This window comes from Stegodyphus dumicola, chromosome 9 (assembly GCF_044657685.1).
Source record: "Stegodyphus dumicola isolate Sdum_Otavi_A_Nest chromosome 9, ASM4465768v1".
Taxonomy (NCBI): domain Eukaryota; kingdom Metazoa; phylum Arthropoda; class Arachnida; order Araneae; family Eresidae; genus Stegodyphus; species Stegodyphus dumicola.
This window is the reverse complement of record NC_140776.1, coordinates 94093005-94108656: the sequence shown is the minus strand read 5'-3', so window position 1 is coordinate 94108656 and position 15652 is coordinate 94093005. Positions and strand designations below refer to the sequence as shown.

Sequence of the window (15652 nt, the reverse complement as noted above, 5' to 3'; positions counted from 1 at the left end):
ATTTTTGTGTATCTAATACAGCAGATGAATCCAAAAAGTTATTTGTAATGTTTGATTCAATTCATATATTAAAACCTGTTAGCAGTAATTGATTAAATCAATGTAATTTGGAGAAAACGTTTATTTTCCCTAAATTTCAAAATCTAAAGGAAATATTAAAAGCTGATTTTTCTTTTTGCTAAAACTATTAACTTTGCAAGAGACGTAGTTACAAAGATATGGTATAAACTAAATTTTAAAGCTATGTGATCTACGAACACTGAAAAACTAAATGTGATTTTAGTTTTAAAGATATTTTATTTAACCTTCAGTTTAGTTTGAAAAATTTGTATTCTATTTAAGTAGATTTTCAATGTGCATTGCTTACTATCGTGTATGTTATTCAAATCATTTTTGTGCAGAAAGAACAAACGTTATTATTAATTTTGAAAAGGGTATCATATTTTAGAAAATGGTATGGCAAACATGGTAATCTGCAATTATTTAGAATATAGAAATTAAAAATAATATATATTTAGAATAATTGAAATAATTGAAAGAAATTGTACTAAGAAACATCGGCATTACTGCTACTTTTAAATGCTTAATTGAAAAAAAAATAATAATTTTTGTTGATTTAAAATAGTAGCTAGGGTACTTTTTGGTATTTAGACTTCCAAACACCGCATAGTCTATATGTTTATTTTGAAATACAGCAGTCGTGTACAATGCTGCCAGATCGTGCCATATTTCGCAAATTTGCGCCTTTTGAAAAACTGAAACTACTGAAACTTAAGCATTTTGCGAAATATTTACTACCTAAATGATTTCCTTATGCTATAAGGTATTTCTCCCACTTCCCTAGCGTGCCTTCGTGGTGTAACGGTAGCACGCTAGGCCGGTATTTCAGAGGTCCGTGGTTCGCTTCCCGGCGAAGGCGTTTGCTATTTTTCATCTTTTCTGCCTCAAAAAATAAATCCTAATGACTCTACAAGTGGAGCCCGAACTAAAAGGGTTGTGGATGACGATTCTTCGCACCCAGGATTTGGCGACTAGGTCCCCTAAAACCCTAGTCGCCCTATAAAAAGGGGTGTATATAATGTATTTCTCTCACTTCCCTAGCGTGCCAGTAGTACGCTGGGACGGTATTCCAGAGGTCCGTGGTTCGATTCCCGGCAAAGGCATTTCCTATTTTTCATATTTCTGCCTCAAAAAAAAAAAAAAAAAAAAAAAAAAAAAAAAAAAAAAAAAAATCCTAATGACTCTACAATGCTACTTTTTGCGAGTTCAATAATACATCATATTTCACTTAATATATCGTAAAATGCTTACATGTTAAAATAATGTATCAATTAAAAATTATTTATATTAAAAAAAAACAGTTTATTTAAGCTTAAATAGAAGCTGGCATCAGGCAATCCTGTTTACAAGTGGGCTTTCCTTTTCAAGGCTGCACAGTCCTATGCCGGTATGACGAGAAGGGGAAGGGAGAAAAAATGGGAAAGAAAGAAAAAAAATTGCTTTGGAATATTTCACCTTCCCCCCCCCATCCATCCTGCGTTTTAAGTTAGTTTACACCCTTCCAATTCTATGGTGATAACAAATCGAACAAATGAGCTTGCAGCTTGGGTGCCATATATTGGGTATCCAAATGGAGAAAGAAATTAATTTTATTCTCCTGATTATAATATTACTAAGAACTAAGCAATGGAAGTGACTTAAAATTAAAGCAACGGCATTTCTCTAAATAATAACACAAAAAAAAATTAACATTGAAAGAACAAGGCTTTCTTAAGAAATCAGAATCTGAAGTAAGCCCACCAGGCAGAACGGAAAACTCAGTGAAAAACATTCCTCAATTAAAATGTTCACAATTAATTAAAAAATGAACTGCCAACTTAAAAAAAAATTTAGTACAAACGCACTAACAAACTAAACGTGAGAAATCTCTTAATAGATATGCACGAATTAATTTTAAAATAGAACCTAAACTAAATAAAAATTCATTAAAAAAGAAATGGATATTTAAACAATTGAAAATGAGAAATTTTTTGTTAATTAAAAGGACTAAATCGAATACAGTCTGTAACGTGCGGAACCAATAGACAGTAAATTTGTGATGATGCTAGAAGTGATGTGAGCATGCATAACTATGACATCACAAAAAAATCACTTGATCTCTGACGTCATTTGCGAGTTTTGGAGTTTTTTTTTTTTTTTTTTTTCTATTTTAGTTGAAAAGTTTCTGGCAATAGTAGTCATGTATGTTATTTGTTAGGTCATTGCCTCATTTTAAATATGGATGTGGGAAGGGTTTTTTTTTTTTGTTGTTATTAGATTTAGGTATATTCGCTTTATGAAATATTTTTATTACCTTTATTATGAAGGCTTTCATATGCATATGTTGGAGATATAGAAGGTTAGTGGTTATAATATACTTTGCTATGAAACGCGAATAAACTAATCCTTGAACTTATGATAACAATTATAAAATATTGATTTTTATAATTGTTATCCTAAGAACCGCTTCTTAAAAGGAGTAATTTCCAATCAGGGCTTAAACTTTTATAAAATTTACATTTACCACATATCGATTCTTTCAATTATTTTATGCTAAGAGTTAATTAAAATAACTTTAGAGAGCCTATAAAGTGAACATAATACATTATAAAGCCTGTTATTTTGTTCTTCTTATTATTATATATGTAAGGTTATATTTCCAATGAACATTTAAAAATATCCAATTCCAGATTACTTTCCGGCGACAGCATCGGATGGAAAGAACCGCCATGTTTTTCAAGTATCATGACTTTCACGAAAGTCACGGATGTACTCTACCTTAAATTCTATGCAGCTGTAAGTGTTATGAAATATGCTATTCTTTAGTTCTTTATCCATTTTTAAAATCTTTTAATTAAAATTTTTGTGGTCATTCACACGTTTGATATCTTCAGTTATCGGTTGTTTCGTTCGATGCATTGTTTGGTCCATAACATGGAAGATTAGGATATGTAATATACATGATTGTAGCGACGAGTTACAGAATCAACTGTACTTAAGTTAAGCAATATTTACGTTTATAAGTCATTTTCCATTTACATTAATTCAGACAGATAAATACATCGAAAGAAAAATATCGGCTTCTTTTTACAAATCTTCATGCTTCAAATTCTTAACTCTTTCTAGCTCATATTACTAAATATTCCAATAAAGGAATGTCAACGTTTTGTTTAGTCCGTTTGGTTCCTGAACCTTATGTTTCTTAGTATTTCAAAAATACATTTATACTTCTTCGTCCTTTTTTTTTTCGCTATGAATATTATCCACTTCTTTTGATAAGTTACTTCCAAAAAGCAATGTTTTCTTATCTTTATGTCGACCCTTTGTTCACAAATATTGCAATTAAAATTGTTTTATGAAACTTAGAAGCCGTGTGAAAGCAAAGAGACATGCTTTCAAGATTAAGTTTTAGTATAATATGAATTTATCATAAATGCAACAAGTGCTACAACACCCTTTTAATAAAAAATTCGTATTTCGGAAGAAATCAGAAAATAACCGAATTTCACACCAAAGCGGTTAAAAGGCTTATTTTCGTTATTGTATCACTTTCAGTAATCAAGAACATGTTTTTTCTTGTAATGTTCTCCCTTGAAAACATAAATATAAGCTTTATTTCCTTTTCTTCTCATGCTTTTTTAACTGCGAGTTTTTTTACGTGTGAACTTGGATAAACGTTCTGGTCTTTCACTATTGAATTATTTTCTTCTTTCCCCTTCGCTTCTTGATCTTACTCTTTTCAAAACCTGTCAAACTGTTCACTCTCAAATGTCAATCTCCTGTTACATCGCATTTGTGTTTTTGGAGCTGAACGTTTCCTTGTCTCACGAATTAGGATGTTTCGAAAGCTGTGACAAGTCTTTCAATCAGCTTTTTTATCTTATATTTTAAAACGTGACATAAAACAAGTTACAAAACTCTTCGAATTTCTGATTTAAAGAAGTGTGTAAGTTATATCGGAAGTAATGTAGAGACTGCCTCTCGTCCAGCCGGTGACTTATCCTAATCTATTTCAGTTTATGTTAGAGGCGAAATATTCAATTTACATGAAGCATAACTTCAGTTATATGACACGTTTTCTTGATTTATTCATTAATGTTTCTATTTGAAGCTGATACAGTTTTCTAATAGGTCATTTCTTTCTTTCGGTAGCATGTAAAATATCATTAATGAGACTCAAGAGAGAGAAAGGAGCACATTGAATGAATCAAGCTAGACAGGAATTCAAATCTGGATGGTGATTGGAGGAGAGATCACTTGAAAAGATGGAGTAGACAACGAAGTATTTGATCCAAAACGTTTGGCGGTCATTTCCTTTATATCTTATAGTAACCATATTTTAATTTGAATGTTGTTAATCCTCTTTATATTCTTAATGTTTCTTCTAAAGCTGAAAATCAAGAAGTAGCAAATGACACTTGAATACGTTTTCTTTGGAAAGAATTAAAATCTGTGTGGGTGAAAATGATTTTTTTCTGGGCAACTGAAATAAATATATGGCCATTCCCATTTTTTTGTTAGATATTACATAACTAATTAAGAAATATCATAATACATTTCTTATTTTCCCTTTGAACATATTTAGTCTTTAAACTATTTGCGAACTTAAGGTATTAATGCAATTTTAAAATTAGACAGTGAATTCTTAAATATGCTTGTTAGGACTTCACGTACTTTCAAAGCACTGTATAAACGAATATAAGATCAACTGCACGCAGTAACATGCGACCTTTTTATATTAACACGTTTATATTATTTTTAATTTTTTGTGGTTTTAATGTTAAAAAGTAAAACACGCAGAAAGAAACAAAATGCTGAAAATTAATTTTATAAACCAAATAGGAATTAATGGGGTTCTATAGTGTTTTCCTGGAGCAAATACCGATGATATAAAAGATGGCTCGATAATGTTTAAGAAGAATAACGAAACATTGCTTAAGTTTATAATATATAAAAATCGCAAATCTATATGGAAAATTTCTCAAACTTTCATGCCAACAAAATTTAGTTTTACCTCAGAACATTTCATAAATTTGGGTATAACATTTTAATTCTGTTTTATCAACTCTACTGTACCTCTTTAAAAGTCTTTAATACGGTTAACACTCATTGTAACGATCTCTCGCATTTGAAAAAAAAAAAAAAAAAAACGAAAGTTGTAAAACATGATCGTCATAAATAAAAGGGATTTAATATTATTTGAGGACATTTTCCATCGGTCGTTTTGATGGCATGGTTACTATAATCAGCAGTCGTTTAAACGAGCGTCGAAAAGTAGATTCTCCTAAGCTGAATAAATAAAATAATTATCTATAATTATTATTCAACTGAATGCCACTTAAATATGGTTATCACTAATAAACATAAAATTAATTTTTAGAAATGTAAATTTAAATACGACGTCATACAACAGGAGTGATATTTTGATTTAAAATAACCCATTGTTCATTTTTCACGCAGATAAATTACTTTATGACAAGATATTGATTTCAATAAGAAATGCAGAATTTACAAGGATTAAGTTTCAGGAAGTTTTAATTTTTATGCATCCATTAATTTGATAATTGTTAAATATGTTTATATTTGATTCATTAGTTTCATTCTTTTTTAACTTAGTTTCATTTTCCGTGAAAGAAAAATATAATGTGAGTTTAAGATACAATTTCTGCATTAAGCATTCTGAATTTACATTTACTAATTTAAAATGCGATATTTTCCTTCGCTGTACCTGTTTTTCGTTAAATTCTTTCCGAATTTAATGCATCATAACATTTCATATAATTCATTCTTATACATTATACACATATTATACACAGATAATGTGTATATCCAAATATCATAAATATACATATTATATATTTTTTTTTCTTTTTGTTGCTGCGAATGGAATTAAGTCAAGGGAAACAGTTTTCAAGCAGGTAATGATTACTAAAAGAAATATTGCGCTCTTCATTTAGAAATAAGGAATTCTACTGTCCAATAAAAGTAGTTCCTGATTAACACATATATTAAATGATCCGACTGATTTAAAGAACTAATTCTTCCTTATTCGACAATAATTTCTTAAATTTCGGCAATATCGGCTAAGAAAATATTTTAAAAGTAGGCAAATAATAACAAAGTTACTGTAAATGATATTTGAGAAAATGCTGGTAAATGCTAGAAAACTTAGAAAATGTAGATTAACTATTTTGAATATTAAAGCTATTGAACATTAAACTTCTAATTTATTCTAAATGACAATAAACAATAACTAAACCCGTATCACTTATTAATAAGAAAATAACATAGCTTTTGAATCACAGTTCTCATTCCTGTTCTTCCAAAACTAGCTACTAACCCGAAAAATCACTTTAATATTTTTATGAAAGTTTGACTGAAAAAGGAATTGAGTTGTCAGTGATATTATTTTGAAACGGGTAAAGACTGAAATCCGGTAGAATACAGAATTTTGAAGTTTGTAGAAATGAGTCATAATAATATAAAGACACACTTTACACAAGGCTTTTAATTGAAAAGAAGAAGTAAATCTCAACAGAAAGCTTCGGCATCCAATAATACTGTAATTCATTAGTATACCAAAGAGCTCAACCACTGAGATGAATAAATGAGGAAAACAAACTAAGGGGTTTGGAATGCTTAAGCTAAGTGAATTTTAATAGCTATACTATGCTATTAGTTAGCGGTAGTCATTTATTCGGTCTTCTATTTAAGTATTTTCTAATCCCCGTACTGTAAATCTATTTCAAGCAGTTGTTTACTGTATTTTACTATTAAACAGCAACTCTGGATAATGACAAAGATATATTAAATAAGGCTGTTGATTAATTCCTTCACCTTCTCAAGTTTAATTTTCTCGAGTTAATTCTTTCAGCATAAAAAGCTAAGAAATAACTCTGCAAAAACTTGCTTTACATTATTTGTAAGAGTTATTCTCTAATGAATGCAGCAAGTGGAATCATTCAGAAACTTAGCATTATAATATAATATAATATTTATAAAAGTGGGCAGTTACAAAATTCACGCAATAATATGTAAAAGCAGAAAATGCTGTTATTAGATGAATGATTAAAATAAGTCATCAAAATAGTACTCAATAGAATTTTTTAGCTTAGCATACGTGTTCAATTTCAAAAATAAAAAGATATAATATTGATGATGTGTTTGTTTGTGACTATGTTCACATTCTAAACAAAATGAACTCACGTGATTAATTAAAGCTATGTAAAATTTTAGTATCATCAGCATCACCTTCCTGAACATTATAAGCTTTGATATAAAGTATTTTTGCATTAAATACTTAAATCTAACATTTACGCTGTTAGAAGTCTGGTTATTTCACCAGCTCGTTTCTAAGCATTTTAGTTTTACTGAACAACAAGTTCGCGAATGCACGAAACAGCACAAACAGAAATTTAAAATTCATTGAGACTTCACTATACTTACATTAGTTACAGTACAAGAGCTACATCTGGCAGTAACAACCAGTATTTACGAATTGTTAACATAGACAGAGTACAGTGAATGGATTTTCTTTAGTATTAACCCAGGGGAACCAACTAAACGCTCGTTACTTTCAAGCCAAGTAATTAACTTTCAAAACCCAATCTAAACTATTGAATAAATCAGTACTCATCCCAATGGATTCGAAGGCGGCTTCCAGAAAACAAATATTTTACAAGGAAATTATCCAAAATTTAATCATCGTCAGCATCAAGTATTCACGTTGATGTAGCAAACAAAATAAAACAAAGCTGCGGCAATAGAATCAGCAGTAAAGAATCCTTCAACATCTTTTTGTTTGTTTGTTTTGATAGTCATAATATTATGATTTCCGCATCATCTTAAATAGCATTTCTTTTGGCTTTCTCTTCGACCTACGTTTTTGGTTTTCAGTTATGTTTGCTTTTTTTACAGGTGGCATTGTAATTAAAGAAAAGAGGAGTGAAACTTTAATTTAAAACGAATTTTTTGTTAAAATAAAATAAACTTTGAAATTTGGAGATCAAAATTCGAAATTGCTCAAAAATATGCTATATATTAAATAGCAGTACATAAGGCCCCAGTAAAGTTAAGTGTGTAATCTTTAAGCTAACAGTTAAATGTGTATTTACTTCTATTATATATGTCGAAAATATTTAAATAGGAAAATTTACTGCATTGAAAATTATCGTGAAGAAACAAAACTCTTCAAACGTTTGGCAGTTTCTAAAAGATTTAGAATTGCATGCTAATTAAGAAATGCTGCACATTTCGCAAAACGTTATATTTAACAGATCGCATATGCCATATGGATAAAATTCTCCGACAAACAGCTCAAAAATACATCTAATTCTGGCTTTCAGTTTTATAATCTGTCTTTAATTGGTATATAGAAATTCTCCCACAAAAACGACTGAAACTCATTTATTTGCTAAATCTATAATATATTATAATACAAAAATCATATAATGAATTAATCCTATAATAAAAAATTACAGACGAAAGAACCAGACGAATTCCGGACAGTTAGATCTCTGTAAGGTGTTTTCGCTAAGCTGCTTTCAATAAACATTTCGTTGAGCATAGAAACAAAAATCGTATTTGTGATTATCAAATTGACGAAATGACTCACGCTATTTCGCTCGTGTTGAACAACACTATCTAGCAACTATATGACTTTGTCCATAGCCTTGATAGGGTATCCTCAACAAAAATCGATTCTTTGAAAGCTTTGTAAAGATTATGTTAATATTATTAACAGTTAAATTTTGAGTTAAACTTCATTTCCTATCGATTCTTACTTCAACTTATCACTTCCAGCCAGAACGTAGTTTTAGAATCACGTCTGAATGTTAATGAGGAAGAGCGGTATATAACCACGAAGTTCTACAATCTTAGTAAGAGAGATATCGCACATCCGCCCTTTTAGGCTACTTTCTCAGAAGCTATTATCACGCTCGGCCGTGCTTTAGGCCCTTGATAGCTTCGCAGTCTATTAACGTTAAGGGGCCAACTCTGTTAGAATTTTTGATTGCTTCGGCTATACCTCTTTAGTTTAGATTAGTTTAGTTTAATTCTTAGTGTTTTAAGCTCAAGCCCAAGTGTCGGCTTTATTGTACAACTCCAAGACGGAGTTTTGTTAAACTTTATTTGGAATAATAAAGAGTTATTTTACCTTTCTATCTTGTTGTTTCCTGTCACACGAACTCAATTTATTCGCTTATCAGCTCTTAATATTCTTCACTTCCAACAGTAACTTAGAATTCACAGTGGGGAATCCTACAGCTTAATTTTAGTTATCTGGATAACTTGCGTTCTTTCCGACTCCACTAAAAAATACACTTACTTTTAATTTATGCTCATCAGAGGCCGAGCGGCAAAGTTGCTGAACAATGGCAGTCAGGTAAGATTCGAATCCCATGAACGGGCTGGCTACGTGGACGTTCTTGTGTTTTTCGTTGTGTAAAGTCCTCCACCAAGGCATCTCTCCCTTTAAGCAGATAGCCCTCAAGGCTCTGCCGTAATCACATAAACCAAACCAAACTTATTAATTTATTCGCATTTTTAAATTTGATTTTGGTTATCCTAAAAATAAAAAGATAAAATGCTATGATATATATATATGTTTCAAGAAATAATTAATTATATTAATTTAGATTATTATAAGCTTTTATTTAGTTCAGTCATGGTGGTTGATTGTGAGTAGAATTTTGTCACTGAATTTTAGCTATTTTCTGATAAGCTTCCGAATTCAAATTTTGTGCACACATAGTTCGTTGATGATAATGCAATGTAGTGAAGCTATTTTTCCAAAATTCGATTTATATTTTTCCTTAGTGATTAAACGGTTTTTAGCACACATCTTCGTTTAACGAACAAGCACAGTATATTAGAATTTTACCGCTTGCGCCAACAAACAGAGAGAAAAAAGTATTTTCAGAGAAACTTAAATGATAATTTTAACTTAATTTCTGAATTTTGGCAATTTTTTTAAAATCGCTGGAACTTTTTATTTTGAAATTTCAACTTTTAAATGTTTTGGATATAAAGCTTTGGAATTTCCGTAGATTATAAAACAAACTTTTTGCCTTCTTTTTAAAACAAGATTGGTAGAAATGTATTACTTGAACGATATTCTACACTTAAAAAAAATGTTTTGTAATCTGAAACAAACAAAACGCGTTTCTCGCAAGAAAACTGTTTTTGAGTTTGTCATCTTGGCGCACTTAATGATGAATAGGCAATATTCGTTTTTTTTTTTTTTTTTTTTTTTTTTTTTTTTTTTAAATTTAAACTTCAGATAAAAGGCCTGTTTTAATGCGACTATTATATTCAATTTATGAAACTGAATATTTAAAGCGATTTGCTTCATTCTCTGAATGTCGTTTAATTGTTTTTTTATAATTTATTGGTTGTGCCTTAGAAATATATCGACATCTCATCATTCATAACGCATATTATAAAATACAAAACAGGAAATAAAATATTATTAAGTAAATATTTTTACGTAATAAGCTTTTATTTAGAATGCATATGATAATTGTTCCACTAAAAGTAAAAATAGATTAAATAATTACGCTTACAGAATTCATGAACAATTTTATATCGCGAATAATAAAAGCGTGAAGCCCCTAAATAAAACATCTATTACTTTAACTGCATTGTCAAGTGTATAATGGTTTTAAATTTAGCATGGGAGACCCATGTGTTTATTATTCACGATTATTACTCAGGATATTTCTTATTAGATTCTGATTTCATATTAAATTCTGACTCTTATTTATTCTGATTCTTCTTTCGATATTTATAATTATTTCTTCTATTATTCCCTTTAACTATGTGATAAATTATTTTTTTCCTTTTAGTGCATTAATTGTCATATCCAGTTTAAAAAATGCTTATTGTATAAAACCTTGCTTACCAATTAACTACATTGTACTGAATATGCTAATTATATCATAATAAAAACAATTTATCACAGACATGTCATGCACGTTTATAACCTTTAATTCTACAATATATCATCATATATCAATAACCTGTCTAATGTTACATCTGAAAATGTGGGTTTTCAGTAACATGTAATGGCATGCTAGTTGACAAATGAATGGCTTCCCTGTTAACAGAAATAACCAGAAAGGTAATTATGCATTGTGTATAGACTGACTACTTTTTGTTTCCTCTGAGATTCACTGCCTACTTATTATAAGTGCTTTTTTTCCTAAAATCAGACTGAATAACCAAGAACACACTATGCATATGTCTCTCCAGGTAAAGAATTTTCCTGTTTACAATATGCGGAATAACTCAGTTTATTTGCTGTTACGCATTTTATGTCCAGCAGAATTTTGTGCGTGTGCGTGAACTAAACAGTATTTAAAACAAAGATGGTGTCTTCATTTGTATTACAAATAATATGTTCGCTTTATTTTAATACACGTAAAATTATTATGCAGTTAACTAAGCGGCATATGTTAATAAAAGTAATTTCATTGTTATAATTTATTCGAAATAGTCAAGATATGTGTATTTAGATAACTAAAACAATTTCATAATTCAATTTTGCCGAAATAAATCGTTCTGAATTTTATTTAAAGAGAAGGTAATATTTTTCACTTTGTAATCTGGCCCCCCACTTAATCTAGTTAATTACAGTCCTACTGTATTAAATCATAACTGCTGTTACTGGGCTCTGTGCATTTTTAAACTAAAATTTGCTTTATTTAGCGTTTAGTGGGACCACATCTTCAGCATTTAGTATGCTTTCGAATTAATCCCATTTAGTATTTTTAATTTTTACAATTATTTCGTTATATCAGATTTAATATTTCTAGATATAATACCATTTGCTCATTGCGTTAATGTTATAAGGTAATAATGCAAGTTGAATACCAGTATCAAAGAACAAGAGGTTTCATTTATATTGAGAAACGTTTCCTTCATCGAAGATTGCGTAAAACGAGAAACACTTAAGAAAACATTCTGTTTTCTTCATTTTTACTTGACTGAGAATCAGAACATCCGAGATATTTAGACAGAGTATCGTCTGTTTTTCGGAGTAAAAAGAGTTTAGCTTCTTGATTGCAATCATAGTAAAAGGGTGAAAGAGGTTTAATTTGTTTCCGTAGCCACGCTTGAGGAATTTAAGCTCTTGACTTGTTTCATCAGGTTGGAAAGAACATCCTTCATTAAGCTTCACGAAAGTTTTTTGTTTAATCATTTCTCATTATAGCTTAACTTTTTCGCATTAATTTACTATAGTTCGTCAGTCACGTTTGATAACAATTGTGTTTGTTTCAAAGAATATATGCTGTCTTATACATTTTTCCTTTTCTTCAAATAGTTTTATTAATTTATTTGTAACTTTCCGTTGGTATATTTATTTTTTTGTAATTGTTAATTTGTTACTTTAATGCGACTATGCATTTTAAATACTTATTTTCTAAACTATATAGCTTATTTCTTAAAGTAAAGGAAATTAAACAAATATAGCTTTAATAATAATTCCATATTAATTAATTATATTGGCGCATTTTCTACTTTAACATACATATCATCAGGGTATAATAATTAAATAAAAATTAAATAATGAGACGGACGGCATTTTTACAGGAAGCACATATAACCGAATTAAAACAAAACCAATATAAAACTGAAACAAAAACAATTCAATAAAATTAATAAAATATAATAAATCTCACAAAACCTGATGAAATTGAATAAAGTCTATAAAACTGTTGAAACTTCCTTGATCTTTTTCCAGGAGTATCCGAAGAAATTTCAACAGAATCATATTTCTGAATTACACCTAGATAATATATTTTGAAATATTTCAAAATATAAATTCAAAGAAGGTGCCAATTAAGATTTCAAATTAATATTAAATGATTGTTAACATCTAAATGCTACATATGATTATTCAATCGTTGAAGAAACATAAACTTCATGTTTTTCAGCTTTTAAACTGCATTCTAATAATTTGGGTTTAAAAATTCAAATTGTAAAAATTCAGTTTTCACATTATTTTTATAGGTATAGCAATACTACAGTATAAAGATAAAAATTAGCTTTGAAATGTTTGTTTATGTTAATTATTATTCTAGTTACTGAAATGCTATAAGATATTAGGTATGAATAAATTCTGTCACACACTTCGGTCAACTAATATATTCTTCCTCTCACTTTTTTGTCTTAATCAGAAACTGTATCAGCAGAAGTTCAAGCAAGAACAGCTTAAAACGGCTTATTAGCAATACCTAAAAGACGTTTTGCTAATTTCATCTAAACTTTATGGGGAGCATTAAATATGACGTACTCTCAGGCACTCAGAGTAAATACAGTAGTTCATTCATCAAGCAGCATTTTTGTTTCTGGGCTTTTAACACTTGATATAGAAGAACACAACTTCTTGTGCGCAATTTATTCTTCCGTTCTTGAACTGCTACATTGATATTTCTGACAAATTTATATAAGAAGACTATGCAGCAGCGGACAGTAAACTTGAAAAACAGAATCAGAGAAAGAAATACGAGGTCCCTAAAATTTAAACCCAGTTTTCAGAACGATTTAGTTTCGCTTAAGCTTTATTTTGATTGGCTAAGTTACGTTTCGGTCCCAAATCAGAAATTATTATTGACTGAAGTGTTATATAAGTGCCTGCGTGATTAGCATAATGTAAAAATCATGGAACAAGACTTAATTTCGGAATGATGCAGTTCAGAGGGAATTTAGTATAAGCAGATAATATTTTAGAACAAGAAAATTAATAACCAAATTAGGGATTTCTGGACTTTGCATATTAGAATTTTGTTTTACATATTTTTATCTCACTCCCAGGAATTTGCAGCCTTTGTGTACCTAAGGTAACATTCTAGAATACCTCTTGCACGACAGGCACCATTTACCTTTTCAAGGTGAATTTATAGTTGGATAGAACTAATAATGCATGCATATAAAAAAAGAGATCGGTCACGTTTCGCTTAAAAACTAAAATATTTTTATTGTGATCGCACAGCGGCGGGCACACGTTAAACAATCGGAGGGCGTCATGGTGCCTGAGGGCATAGGGTTGAGAACCCCTGTCCAGAAAATAGCAAAAAAATAATGGGTTTAAATATCTGATAGTATACATTAATCAAAACATTTGCATCTATGAAATCTCAGCGTTTAACGTTTGAGCATCGTAACGAATTGTATCCACGCTTTTCTTTATACAGGACTGCATCCACGCTTTTTTATAGTATTTTCATTAATTTTTTTAATTGTGGGAAAAAATTACTTGCAAAATTGTTATAAGTTTTTAACATGAAAAAAATAATATCATCTGTATAATTCGTTATAAATTTTTCATATAATTTTATACCTAAACATCTGTTAATAATTTAAATGCCTGAAGTATAGCGTATAACTAAAAATTTATTCATAATATAAATTTATTCAGAGCTGCTAAAGGATATTTACCTTGAAGGAATTTTTGTTAATAATAAATTATATAGCATAATTTCTTTTGTAAAATATTTTTTATCAAAATTTTAAACGGAATAGATTGTTCTATTAACGTTCTAACTATTCCCTAATATTAGGTCAAGCCTGATTATAATATGTATTTCAATACCTATTATAAAGGAGCATTTACCTGATTATGAATTAAAAATATGAATGCTAATAGCATTTTCATGTGATTCGATTTCCGATTTTAAGCACCAAAAATGACAGCTGTGTTAAGTTAACTTTGAGCAAAGAATCCGCTATAGAGCCTATATAAATCACAACGTTACCCTAAAGGAAAACGCAGATAAAAACTAAACCTCAATTTTCATATTTTTTTAATATATTTTTGAATAATAATTGAAAATAAAAATAAATTAAGCAGCAGGAATTATACAAGAGGCTATAGAACATTAGACACTCCCGTTTGTATAATCCGAGAATCAAACACTTAACCACCAAATCGTAATTTTCTTTTTCCATTTGTCATTAGGAGCACTCCAACTCCTAGCGCTTTTGCTTGTTCGCCATAATTCATTTCCCTAGAAAGTAACGTTGTTTATAAGTTATTAAAATGAAAAAGCTCTGTTCTAGAAGTTAGCATGTTTCGTTGTAAAAACTATTCTCAGTCTCATTTTTGGTAGGGTCGTAATTATTCAGGATATATAGTAACTCATGCTGGGATTTTTCCACTGACAGAAAGAAGTTATATGCTTCCAGCATTTCAAATTAAAGGTCATTATGAATTTACTGGTTTGCAACAAACCAAACCACGGAGCTTTCGGAATTATAGCAAAGAACTTTTTTTAAAAGTCTGCAAGTTTTCTCCAGTTTTATTTTGCTAGTGTTGCCCAAACAAGGCAAGTTTACATACTAACTACAGGCCTTATCTTAACAAGAAAAATAACCCTCTAATTTTTTATGAAAAATTTAGGTTCGCATACAGTCAGTAAAATTAAGGACACCACTGTGTCGTTAGCTTTTTTAAAAGTCCTTCAGATGAGCACTTTAAACAACAACTTCAAATCCAGTGTCAAAGTATATAACCTGTTTGCATGAGTGAAGCCATCGTCATTGAATTTAATACTGTAGTCAAACACTTGCGCATTTTGTGCCGACTAAACAGTAGCATTCAGCTTTTCTT

At 29.7% G+C, this 15652-nt stretch overlaps 2 long non-coding RNA genes across 2 annotated transcripts in view; one reads left to right on the top strand and one right to left on the bottom strand.

Moving 5' to 3' along the window:
• Positions 1–4666, top strand: part of LOC146995418 (uncharacterized) — a 294157-nt gene extending 289491 nt beyond the window's left edge. Inside the window, exons 2-3 of the long non-coding RNA XR_015043036.1 lie at positions 2730–2835; positions 4192–4666. This is a non-coding gene — a long non-coding RNA (uncharacterized LOC146995418). The remainder of the gene's footprint in view (positions 1–2729; positions 2836–4191) is intronic.
• The window catches only part of LOC146995417 (uncharacterized), a 254224-nt gene that overhangs the window by 198878 nt on the left and 39694 nt on the right, over positions 1–15652 (bottom strand). The window lies entirely within an intron of this gene.